The 12,922-nt window shown below is 39.6% G+C and overlaps 1 pseudogene; it reads left to right on the top strand.

Annotated features, from left to right (window-relative positions):
* Window positions 1-1,567: 1,567 nt before the first annotated feature.
* LOC148021214 (pyrophosphate-energized vacuolar membrane proton pump 1 pseudogene) lies at window positions 1,568-3,157 on the top strand (annotated as a pseudogene).
* The last annotated feature ends 9,765 nt before the right edge of the window (window positions 3,158-12,922 follow it).

Genomic DNA, 12,922 nt, shown 5'->3' with positions numbered 1-12,922 from the left:
CTACTCTTTTGATGTCATGCTTGTGGTCTTAGTTCAATTTTCGAATCAACTGTAGGCCCTTTTATGTAATCAAGATTGATGTCTTATATTGATCTAACAAACTGTTTAGTATTTTTTATTTAATTGAGTTGTATAAACTAGCATATCAAATGAGGGCATTTTATGCATTATGATAGTGTACAGTTTAGTGGCAGATTGATATTTCTACATTGATATTCGAGGGGCATCACTCTCGAATCTATCATCATTTTGTTTGCCGATATACTCAATTGCAGCATGATGATGTCCATATTTGTGTATAGAAAATAGAAATGACCATCTCATGTGTTTCTGTGTTTTTTGTGTCATTAGATGTTTTTTGCACATTTTTCCCCTCCTTTCCATAAACTTTGAGAAATGCTGAGAGTGTGTACATGCTTCATCATATATCAATTAAACAACTGATGGTGTTTTTTTACACTATAAAGGTGAAGATTGACAGATTTTTAGTTGCAATATATGTAAATAATTGTTGCATCATTACTAGTTTGACAATTCTGATACATTTCTCTCTCTGGTGAATTTCACAGGTTGCAAGTCAGGAGACATTTGGTACACTTGGAGCCATAGTACAGACTAGGACAGGGACTCGTCAGGTTGGGTTTCTGACAAATCGACATGTTGTGGTTGATTTGGACTACCCCAACCAGAAGATGTTCCATCCACTGCCTCCAAATGTTGGACCTGGTGTTTATTTGAGTGCAATGGAAAGGGCAACGTCTTTTATTACAGATGAGCGGTGGTATGGCATTTTTACAAGTGTGAATCCAGGTTTCCCTCTTTGCTACTTGTTTTTGAGCTGTCTGCTGTTAAGGCATTCTGTATTGTCCATTTTATAAACTTCTATGTGAGTTGAAAGAAGAATTCTGGTTTCCGTTTCTTGATATGACAATATTGATACTTGATGATGTTTGCTCATGCCGTAGAGACATTTGTGCGAGCTGATGGTGATTTCATTCCATTCGGGGACAGTTTTGATGTCTCCAAAGTCACAACTACTATCAAAGGGGTAGGTGAGATGGGAGATGTTATAACTATTGACTTGCAAGCAAACATCAACAGCATCGTGGGGAGGAGGGTAATAAAAGTTGGCAGAAGCTCAAGGCTAACAGAAGGAAGCATCATGGCATATGCCTTTGAGTACAATGACGAGAAGGGCAATTGCTTTTTCACTGATTTCCTGATTGTGGGTGAGAACCAGCAGGCATTTGACATGCAGGGAGACAGTGGCAGCCTGGTACTGATGCAGGGAGACAGTGACAGTGACAGTGACAGTGAGACAGTGAGACAGTGAGACAGTGACAGTGACAATGGCATTTGACATGCAGGGAGACATGAATATGTACTTGGAATGGGCAGAGATTAATGATGCATTTGCTTACCTTTCCAATTCAACATCTTAACTTTGCAAGAATGTAGTGTAGCTCCTGAAGCGGTTTTACTCTGCACCTTAGCAGTATTTTGTTAACTAACTTGTGGGGTATAATTGCTGGTGTAGATGGTATAACTAACTTGTTAACTAACGAAGATGCAGATGATTCTGACCAACCACCACCAGATCGCTATCGCAACCGGTCTCTTGGCCTTTGAGCACAAGTCCAGGCCTGCCAGCAATGGCTACACCTTCCTCGACAACAACGACACCCACAGTCACAACATCGTCAATGGATCATCAGACTGTGACGAGGAGGATAGATTGGATGAGGAATCAGATGCAGCAGCTATTAGAAAATGCACTGAAATTCAGCAAGCCATATCCATAGGAGCCACATCGTTTTCGCTGACAGAGTACAAGTATTTGGATTATTTCATGGGCATATTTGCTGCTGTCATTTTCTTGTTCCTGGGATCTGTGAAGGGGTTCAGTACTAAGCCCCAGCCTTGCAGATACAATCCAAAGCAGGAATGTGCCCTAGCTCTCTTTACAGCAATTTTCACTACAGTTGCATTTATATTGGGAGCTTTGACATCCATAGTGTCGAGATTTTTGGGCATGATGATCGCAACATATGCAAATGCTCGCACAACTTTGGAAGCCAGAAAAGGGATAGGCAAAGTATTCAAAATCGCCTTCCAATCAGGTTTGGTGATGGGTTTCTTACTTGCTGCTAATGGCCTCATAGTTTTATACATCACTATAAAATTGTTCCAGCTTTATTACAAGGATGATTGGGAGGGCCTTTTTGAGGCCATCACTGGCTATGGGCTTGGATGCTCATCCGTGGCTCTATTTGAAAGGGTTGGAGGTGGAATCTATACCAAAACTGTGGATGTTGGAGCAGATCTTGTTGGAAAAGTAGAAAGGAATATCCCAGAGGACGATCCGCGAAATCCAGCGATCATTGCTGACAATGTGGGTGATAATGTGGGAGATATTGTTGGAATGAGTTCAGATTTGTTTGGCTCCTTTGCTAAAGCTTCTTGTGCAGCTCTTCTTGTGGCTTCCATGTCATCATTTGGCACAAATCATGACTTCACTGCTATGTGCTTCCCTCTACTCATTAGCTCTATGGGCATTGTGGTGTGCCTCATCACAACCTTATTCACAACTGATGTGTTCGAGATCTCAAATCTAAGGGATATTGAATCTACACTGAAGAGACAATTGCTGATATCCACCATCTTAATGACATTCGGTGCAGCTTTTGTTTGTTGACTGGCACTACCATCCACGTTTTACATATATGATCCTAACGGTGGTGCAAAGATGGTTCAAAACTGGAAACTATTTTTTTGCGTTGGAGTAGGGCTTTGGGCAGGTTTGGTAATTGGCTACGTTACGGAGTATTTCACCAGCAATACATACAGACCAGTCCACGATGTTGCTGATTCTTGCAGGATAGGAGCTGCTAGCAATGTCATCTTTGGTTTGGCACTTGGCTACAAGTCTGTAATTGTTCCAATATTTGCTATTGCTGTTGCCATCTATATCAGCCATACCCTAGCAGCCATGTACGGGATCACAGTTGCAGCTCTTGGAATGCTTTGTACCATTGCCACCTGTCTAGCCATAGATGCATATGGTCCCATAAGTGATAATGCTGGTATCGCAACCAGTCTTTGGATGACCATGATACTTCTTACACATCTCTCCACAAGAAGCACAGCCGTAGTATAGACTATGAGGCCGTGAAGGCTTTCAAGATGGACAGATTTCTCAACCATAGGACTTCTTCAAAGTCCAGCTTGTGGCATCAACAGCCCCCAGTTGACAGCACTTTGGGGGAGCGCTTTCTCAGATTAGAAGAGATGAAACTACAGATGCAGAGAGACTCTAAGCGATTTCGTGATGATCTGGAGGCCAGGCGTACAAAGATGTTCCTAAAGTCCCAGAAGCAGATTGCTGAGATGTTTGCTTGGGCTCTGAGAATCAATAAGAAAATTGATGAGCTCTTGCTGATGATTGTCGGTATTTTGTTCATCATTTGATTATTCTAAATGTTTCTTTCTTCCAGCTGATTTTTAGCTCTTCATGCTACGTTTCATATCATTTCATCTATATTACAGCTAATGTGTTGAAATTATTACACGCTTTGTTTATAAGAAATGTTTCGAGCTGATGGGATGATATTTCATTTCATTCTTATTCCAGCTGTTGAAATGTTCCAGCTGATGTTTCATTATTATTCCAGCTGTTGAGTTGTTCTAGTTGATGTTTCATTGTTCCAGTTGTTGTTTGTCTATTTTCAGTTGATTCGTCTGTTCAAGCTTATGTTTATTCTACTTGATGTTTTATCTATTCTAGCTAAGGAGCTGATGTTGCAGCTAATGTGTGCTCACTTGATGCACTTCTGGGGTTCCACTTCTGGTGTCTCGTGTCTCTCTTCTCTTCTCTCTTCCTCCGTTCCTCGTCTCCCTCGCACACTGTTCAACAGGAAGTCTGTAAGATGCTTCAAACCAGAAGGAGAAGTTGGTGAGCCCATAAAAGTATGAACAATGAATTCCTTATTTTCACCTGCTCAATTTACTATCAGATTGTGTAAAGAACAAGGCAAAAAAGGTATGCGTGTTTTGATGTTTTGATATTTTACAAATGCGTGTTTTGATATTTTACAAATGTCTTATGTTTCTAAACTTTGGTTTATTATGTGTACATAAAGGTAACAAAATCACAAATGATGATACAAGAGATAATGGAACAATGAAAGCTGAGGAGGTCATTGGCCCTAATGTCTCTTCAAATCACGATACAGGTATATGTTTTTATTTCTACTAAACTTTGAAAATTAAAATTTGTACATATTTTACATCTTGCTTTATTAGGTGATTCATTTTGAGATTAACTAGCTTTAATTAGTCTCTTTGTCTAATTTAAAATGTTCATAGTTATTCATATTTTTAAACTTTGAGTAATTGTGTGTATATATATAAATTTAGATTAAAGAACAACAAAAGGTGGGAAAAGAGGTAATGTAAGAAAGGGAGATCAGGAGGTTACTTGCAATAATGTTTCTTCAAGTCAAGATGCAGGTACCAACTTTAAGGATAAAAAACTTGTACAAATTTGGTGACCCAAATTGATACAAAATATCTAATTACTTTCTTTTGTGTTATTGAAATTTTTCATAACCTTGTATTATCGTGAGCTTTGGTTAACTCTATGTACATATAGGTAAACAAGTTACTAAAGATGACACAAGAGACAATGCAAGAAAGGAAGACATTGAGATTGCTTGCCTTAACACTTCTTCAAGCCAAGAATCAGGTATTACTAGCTTTCTTATGTTGATAATGAGTCATTTTTTGAAATGGTTATACTAACTAATGATATTTGATCACTTGAGTATCAATAGGAGTGCTATGCATACCATCATATGATGATATCTATCGGCCATCCATGTTGAAATTTAGAGAAGAGGGTAGACAAACATTTATTACTTTGTAATATATTGGAGATTTAAGGGATAAAACAATCAAGACACACATGTTGCTTAATTAGTTTTTAGTTCTATGCTCCTTTAAAATTATTTTCATTTTTCTTTTGGTTGCTAGAAGTAGATGTTGATGTCTTAATTTGTTTAATCTATTTTGATCATTAGATGTATGTTATTGATCCTTACTTAGAAATGATGACATTCTCTATATAATTTTCTAGTTAAAAATTTATTGTGCAATTTCTTGTTTGATATTAGCATGTCTAAGAGGAAGGGCAAAATAGATAAAGTGATAAGGAAAAAAGAGAATTTCCACGGAATTCCCTAGTTGAAAGTACATAAAAGTAGGGAATGTAAAAAATAGGAAAAATGAGAGATTTCCTAGTGAGAGTACCTAGGGAATCACCTCTAGAAAATTTATATAGGAAATATTTTCTACATAGAAAAATTTGTATTTTTCTATGTAGGAAATATTTCCTATGAGGAAAGGTCTTATGTGATTCCCTACTTATTCTCACTAGGAAATGTCCCATTTTCCCTAGTTTTTACTTTCCCCACTTATATGTATTTTCAACTAGTTCCATGGGGAATTCTCTTTTTTTCCTATATGGGGATCGATTGAAAGTTCCTTGGCCTAATCTGCAGCACAGATTGCACCAGCCGATCGGAGCCGAGTGTACAGTCACTGGGCGTCCAGCAATTGCGCCAGAGCTCATCCGCAGCGGCTGCCAGCAGCGGTCGAGAAACAACGTCGGTAACGATACCGTCCAGGATAGCGGTGGTCCCAACATGCCATGTTGCGGGCGAGGATGACAGAACGCTGGCCGCGTGCGGTCGGCTGCGCCTGGTGTGGGGCACCAGCACTATGCCTAACGGCACCGACTGGGCCCTCTTCAACGCCACGGCCGATCTCTTCTTCGACCCCGCGGCCACATTAGTCTCCATTGACGACGACAAGCATAACGCGTCATCCGCGCGCACTACAACCTCCGGCAACGTCCACCTATAACCATCAACTGCATTCCCGCACATAGTTCTACTGCTCTTTCTTCAGCACCACCTCGCAAAATTCATAGCTTCATCAAGCCTCCACTTTGATGTTCGCTGCTATCAACGTGAAACATTGGCGTCTTCGGTCACAGCAGATATGCTCATCAAGAGAGTAAAATTTTGCCTCGTAAAGCGGGATCAGGTCATAAACTTATTGAACTGCATAAGCGGGATCAGGTCATAAACTTATTGAACTGCATAAGGGGAGATTCAATCAGTCTGAAGATGGAGGCAATGATAGCCGCTGCAGTCGGAGCTGACTTTGTATCCTACGAAGAAGGCGAAGAAGGCGAAGAAGGCGCCGGCACTTATAGAGCTCTGCTTTCTTTGACACATCTCTCTCTCTCTCGCTCTCTCTCTCTCTCAACTTCTAAAACATCAATACAAAAAGTTCGTCACTGCAGCAAAGGCCACGGCTATTTACAAAAACTTCCCCACGTGAATTAGAAAACCAGGCGGAAAGCTTATCATGCTTCCAACAGCGCTACAGAGACCCCCGATCAGCCTTGCTACACTGATACCTTGTGATGCAGACGTTGTTGGGTCTATCCTCCTTCCTCCCTCAGATGCACATGATGACGGCTTACTCTTCCCCAAACTCCAGCATTCCACCATCCTCTAGAATTGGCTGCATGGTACAATGTCTCCCCTCCCCGATTCTGACAGATTTGTTTTCTCTCTGTTCATGCATGTGCCATTCTTTTCCAATAATTGCGCCTCCCATGATAACGAACCTCAAAAAAGCATGGAGAAGAGGCCATGAATAGTGCACCCCCTCCGTCCAAAATCAGCCTCTAAGGTTTACTTTAACCTTAGCTTGATGAAAAATGAGGTTTTCTTTGCATACTCTACTCAATGTAGCACTCCTTGTAATTACAAGAGCTAAAAGCAAACTATATACATGTCTATGTTCCCCAATGATTATTAGGATGCAAGAGTATGTCTTTGTTGAAATCTCCTAGGCAAAAGTTTCATGTTAATCTCCATCATCTTGAAGTTGTCCCATGAGCCTAGGGTTCTCATGTGACAAGCACTATTCTTTATGACACCACATTGCTTGGTGGTGAGACCTCCTGTTTTGGGTTTCAAGAAAATTTTCACTTTCTACTTGTTTTCTTTATTAAGAACACAAAACAAGATGTTCAAGCTGAAGATTGATGATGATATGGAAGAAACCCTAGCTCAAAATATTTTTATATTCCTCTATAATGTGAGCACTCCTTGTTCTGCTCCTGAGTTGTTGTATATAGTTACTTTTCCACTTCCTATTTGAGAATGTTTTGTGCTCCTATAGAAATGTGTTGAGTGCCCACATGGAGAAATATCAAAGAACAACTTCAAGTGGCACAGTGACCATAGAGGCACATGAATATGTTCATACTCATGACCTTGTGGCTAAGAAAGTCACGAAGAGAAATCCAATCACACCATGATGCTAGATAAATGATTAACACTACCCACAAGGACACATAGAACTGCCACTCAACGAGGCTTCATATTTTGCAATCATCCTTTGCATTCTTTTGCTATTTGCATCTCCTAGGGGATGAGAATGACTCAGAAAAGATGTCACAAGCATTGCATGCTAAGGATAAAAGACAATGTGTCATCACTATTAGAGAGATTGAAAAGGTAGATGACATGATATCCTTTGATATAGAGGAGGAGAGAGAGAGAGGAGGCTGATCCTATAGGTCCAACTATCAGTAACGACCTAGAGAATATGCAATTGGTTGATGCATCATATTTGGCTTGCATGGTTGAATCGATCATCTGCATAATGGAATGCTCTCTCAAAGAATATTTTTCTTTTGCATCCTCAAGCATCATAGCATCTTCTCTCTTGCATGATAGCATCTACAAACTCCATCATGCATCATTAGTTGAAACATAACTAGTCACAATCTGATAAGAATCAACACAATCGTGGATAAAGAATCACAAAGTAATGAGAAAAAGAGGAATCTATATTATAATATGACAAAGACAAAGGACCAACATCCAATGGCATAATCAAAATATACTCTCAGATCATGAGCTCGTTTCGCTCAACTGCCTCCCCCCCTCCCCCCAAGGTTATGTCATGTACATGAAAGGGGTCCCAATCTTACTCTCATCCACAATCATAATCACAATCATAATCTTGAATTTTTGAAATAAGAAGAAGAAGAAAAAGAAGGGCTTCAATCAATTGTCTAGACAAAATTGACTTCTTGCATCTAGAAGAGCCTTTTTTATGGAAGATGTGGTTTTTGAGACAAATCCACACCAAAATTAATACAAACTTTCCAAATCAGCACTTACACACAAAACTACCAAAAACAAAAAGAAAGCACAAATAGTATGACCAATTTTCTTAAGTATTCAAAAAATTTGATGTTTAATTTTTGGAGGCTTGTATCTCCAAAATCATAAGGAATTTGATTGTGCCTATGAGATGACAAAATATTCACCTTATGCTCTCTTCACACTCTGTGAGAGGAACTTTGGCCAAATTCTACTCCATTTAATCATAAATCAAGCTCAAAGATAGGACATATCCTTGTTAGAAAAATTTTTACAAAAATTTTGGCATCCCCAAAATTTGTCAAAACACTCAAAATGACCTAAAAACCATTTCCAAACATTATTTACATGTATTTCACAAAAAATTCAGCATGGCTTTATTAGGGCATATCACATTCTCCCCTTCTCCTAAACATTATGTCCTTAGAGTTGGAAAGAAATACATTCTTATTATAAAATATCTAAATGAACCCAAGATGCATCCTCTATAGGATATGTATCCATTTTATCAACGCTTCTATAATATCTTTATCTTTAAGATTCCAACTTTTTAATCTAATACTAACTCAGGTTCTACCTTCAATGTCCCATCTTTTTGTAGTCTAGACTTGTCCTGAAAAACATAGCAAAGTTAGCAATATATTTTTCAATAAACTCACAAAAAAAACATGATGAATCTTGAAATGAGATGGCAATTCAAGCTCATGTGCAAGTGAGCCAATCTTCATTAGAATTTTGAATGTTCCAACAAAACATGGAGATAACCTTTATCCTTCCCAAGAAGTAAGTTAGTTCAATAGGCTCAACTCTCAAGAAAAATCATCAAACTCCAATGCTCTCTTATTCTTATCCTATATCTCTTTTGACTTTGTTGTGTTTCTTTAATTTGTTTCATCGTTCTCCTTAATTTCTCATCCATTTTTTCAAGCATTTCTTTTAAAATCTCTACTCCATTTGAAGCATTAAAAAAATGAGCTTAAGATACACAATTATAACCATACATTGCTTCAAATGGAGTCATTTTAATTGATACATTCCATGAACTATTGCATAAAAATTCAATTAACGTCAAATATTTAGTCCAATTTTTTTGTTTCTTATTCACATAAATCGTAAGCATGTCCTTTAGAACTCGGTTCACTCTCATTCTCTCTCCACTACTCTATGGATGAAATGCAGTACTCATCCTTACTTCAGTTCCAATGGCCTTAAATGTGCTTGCCAAAAGTTAGATGTAAAATTTGAATCTCTATAAAAAATAATACAGTTGGGCATACTATGCAAACAGAATATTTCTTTCACAAATAATTTGGCTACATTTAAAGTACTGGTTGTTTTTTTCATTGGAAAGAAATGGGCTATTATTGTGAGTCTGTCCATTACCACAACGATAGTGTCATATGTTGAGATATCGAGCTCCACTCGTGATATGCCAGGGTGACCGTTGTGCATTTATGTCACCGACTTGTCAGTTGCAGATGCGGTTGGTACACCGCCCATGAATAATAGCTAGATGACAGCTATCCTTATCTACTCTAGTTCGTGGCTCAGTTTGTATGCCACCTTAGTTAGTTGAGTTTGGTTTGAGACCCATATATAGGGTTCTTCTATTTCTATGTACTTGTGTTCTTTTGGCTTACACAACTAAGAAGAGGAAAATTGTTTTCAGCCTCCACCTTTGTGTGTATTCCCCCATTGTGTAAGCAGGAAAGCTACAAGTGAGACTCCTTCCTTCTCTCCCACAATCTTGACATGGTATCAGAGCCTTGTTCGTGGTAAGGAGCTCAAGAAAGCAAGCCAAGTTCACAATGTTCTGGTAAGAGGACCAGTGTTGCTTTCATTTTTTCTGTTTTAGGAGCAAGTCTCTGCAGGCAGCATAGCCGGAAAGTGCAAGAGTGCATTGTCTCAGATTGAGACGCCCTTCGCGGTGTAGCAAGAGGGCAGTATATGCTGTGGGAAAGGGCTATAGCCCTTGGTTGCTCTGTTTTTTTTATTTGAGGCCATTTCGGGGCCTGTTTTGGAGACGGAAGTTTTCTGCACGCACTCAGGAAAAGGCCCTATTTTATGTTGTGCGACCACTGTTCTACAGGTCGGTGAAAAGTTACTGTAGAAATTGCATCGTATGCCTGTGCGCAGAGACATTGGAAGTTACAGAATCATCCTTGTTGCCTGTTGATGCAAAATCGTCACTAGGAAGTGACTGTGTGGTCAAATACCACTTTCGTCAGTTTTACAGATTTGCCCTTGTGAGACTGAAGCTGTGTTCTTTGCAGTGATAGAATTTTTTGCAGTGTTCTGTAATGGCGTCTGATTCTCTTTCATAGATTGTCACTGAAAAGCTTGACAATAACAACTTCCAAGCATGGAAGTTTAGAATGACGAATTTCCTTATGGAAAAAAGATATTGGGAATTCGTTGCAGGAAATGAAGAAGAACCAGTTCTTCCTGATGTTCCCAATCAACAGCAAATGTAGGCATTTAAAGCATGGCATAAGAGAGCCAGAAAAGTTATGTACTGGCTGTCTATCAGCATTTCAGACTCTATGATTGTGCATATTCAAGATGCAAGTACGCCAAAGGAGGCATGGGATACTTTGTCAAAAATGTATAGCACAAATATGCAAGCCAAGAAAATGCAGCTCAAGCAAGAGTTGCACAATGTGCAAAGAGAAAGTATGAGCATCAATGACTACCACATGAAGGTGAAGAAGATTGCAGATGCACTTGCTTCCATTGGGTCGCTAGTGGAAGATGATGATTTAGTTTCTGTGACCTTGAATGGTCTAGGAAAGAATTATGCACAGTTCCGAACATCCATTTCCGTCCGTGAAAGATTTCCTGATTTTGAGGAGTTGATTGCTCTTCTAATTTCTGAGGAGCAGAGAAATGGTGGTGCATCTTCTTCAGGAGGAACTTCAAAAGAAGTTGTCTTCTACTCAAATGCTGGAAGAGGTAGAGGCAAAGGTAGAGGAGGCTGATCTGGAGGCCGTGGTAGAAATCAGAATATGCAGCAAACTCAAGAAAACCATTCCTATGGAGGAGGACGTGGTAACTCTAGAGGCAGGGGGAGCCAAAGAGGTCGTGGTGGATGGCAAAGAGGCCAAAATGCAAACAGCAATGTTGAATGCTACTACTGTGGTAAAATGGGTCATATGGATAAAGACTGCTATAAAAAGCAGAATAACATCATGAATGGAAAATTGCAACAAGGGAATTATGCATCTTCTAGTAGACAGGGTGATGACAGAAAATGAGCATTTGTTTATGGTGCAGCACATGACCAATTCTGTGACAAGTGCTGAAATTTATGGAAAATTTTTTAATTCCCTCCTTTCCCCCCAGCCGACTGTCGTGCTGGGGGAGAGGGAAGGAAAGCGGGATGATCAAGCATCCCTGCTGGATGCCGTGGGATGGACGAAGGCATGCACGATGCTGCATGGGGGAGGGAGGATCCCCTCCCCTCCCCTATATAGCCTGTTCCATGGGGCAGAGGCTAGAGGGTGTTAGAAGTCAAGCTCACTTCAGCTCGTCCTTATGAGTGACCGACATCTGTGACAGCTAGTGTGTGTGTACAACTGTCTCCATGTGACTACATTGAATAAGTCGGGTGTGTGTTAGTCAGTGACCTGACTAGAGTTAGTCACTTATGTCTACACCTAGTCTAGTTTACTTTTACATTTGTATTGTGTGCTTCTCAGTTAGTTCTTGAATAATGAAGAAAACACAATGAGGGCCTGAAGGCTCATGGATATGAAATATTCCATGTCTCTCTCTCCCATCTTTGAACATGGTATCAGAGCATTTCCAGGTTGAGCTATCTGGAGTAGGAGGGAGTCAAGAATACTTGAAGAAGCTGATGAACAAGGTTTTTTGAAAACAAAATAGGCTGCCATTACTCTGTCAAGGTATAGATTTGCTCATTTGGACTCTATGCTTTATCACAATGGTTGAGGCCTTTCTGGGAGCCTTGGTGGACATCTTTGAGCATATGTAAGTGCTCATTGAGCCTCATGATGAGGAGGACCAGCTGTCAAACCAGATCTGGAAATCAGCATGACTGCGCCTGCTGGACTGTTGATCACAGATCTATGCAAACTATCAACTATATCATTTACTAAGTGATATGGAGCTTGTCTACACCTTCTGAAGGTACTTGAAGACTAAAGGAAGCCATTGCTTGTGCTGGAGCTCTGTTATGAGCTAGGAAAAGAGTACACAGATCTATGAAACAGTCTTGAACTATTGGGAAAGTGAAAGGACAGCTTGCATTTGATTATCATTGAGCTACAGAAGCTCTTGGTTATGCCCAAAAGCATCAACAAGGCGTAGACATTTGCTTGGAGGCCGTATGTATATGTTCTCATGTGTTGGAGCTAGTTTTTTATGACTAAAATATTCAGATCTAGAAATATTTTAATGGTTGGAAACTGTCATACACAGTGAATAGCAAGCATTGTATCTTGCTGAAGCAATACATGTCACTTTGAAGCTTCTATCACCTATATGAACTGACATATGCATGCTGAATGTATGGAGGATTGTGGAAAGCATTGGATACTGCTCAATACTCAAATCTGGACTTGAAATAATTGCCTTGACAGTGCTTGGGCTGGTTATGAACAGTCATGGTTATGAACAGTCATGTATTCCTTGACAGTGATTAATGAAGACAG

Source organism: Lygodium microphyllum, chromosome 18, assembly GCF_053477565.2.
Source record: "Lygodium microphyllum isolate KBCC chromosome 18, Lygodium_microphyllum_v1.1.10, whole genome shotgun sequence".
NCBI lineage: Eukaryota > Viridiplantae > Streptophyta > Polypodiopsida > Schizaeales > Lygodiaceae > Lygodium > Lygodium microphyllum.
Note: the sequence above shows the minus strand (reverse complement) of the source record. Positions and strands in the feature narration are given on the sequence as shown.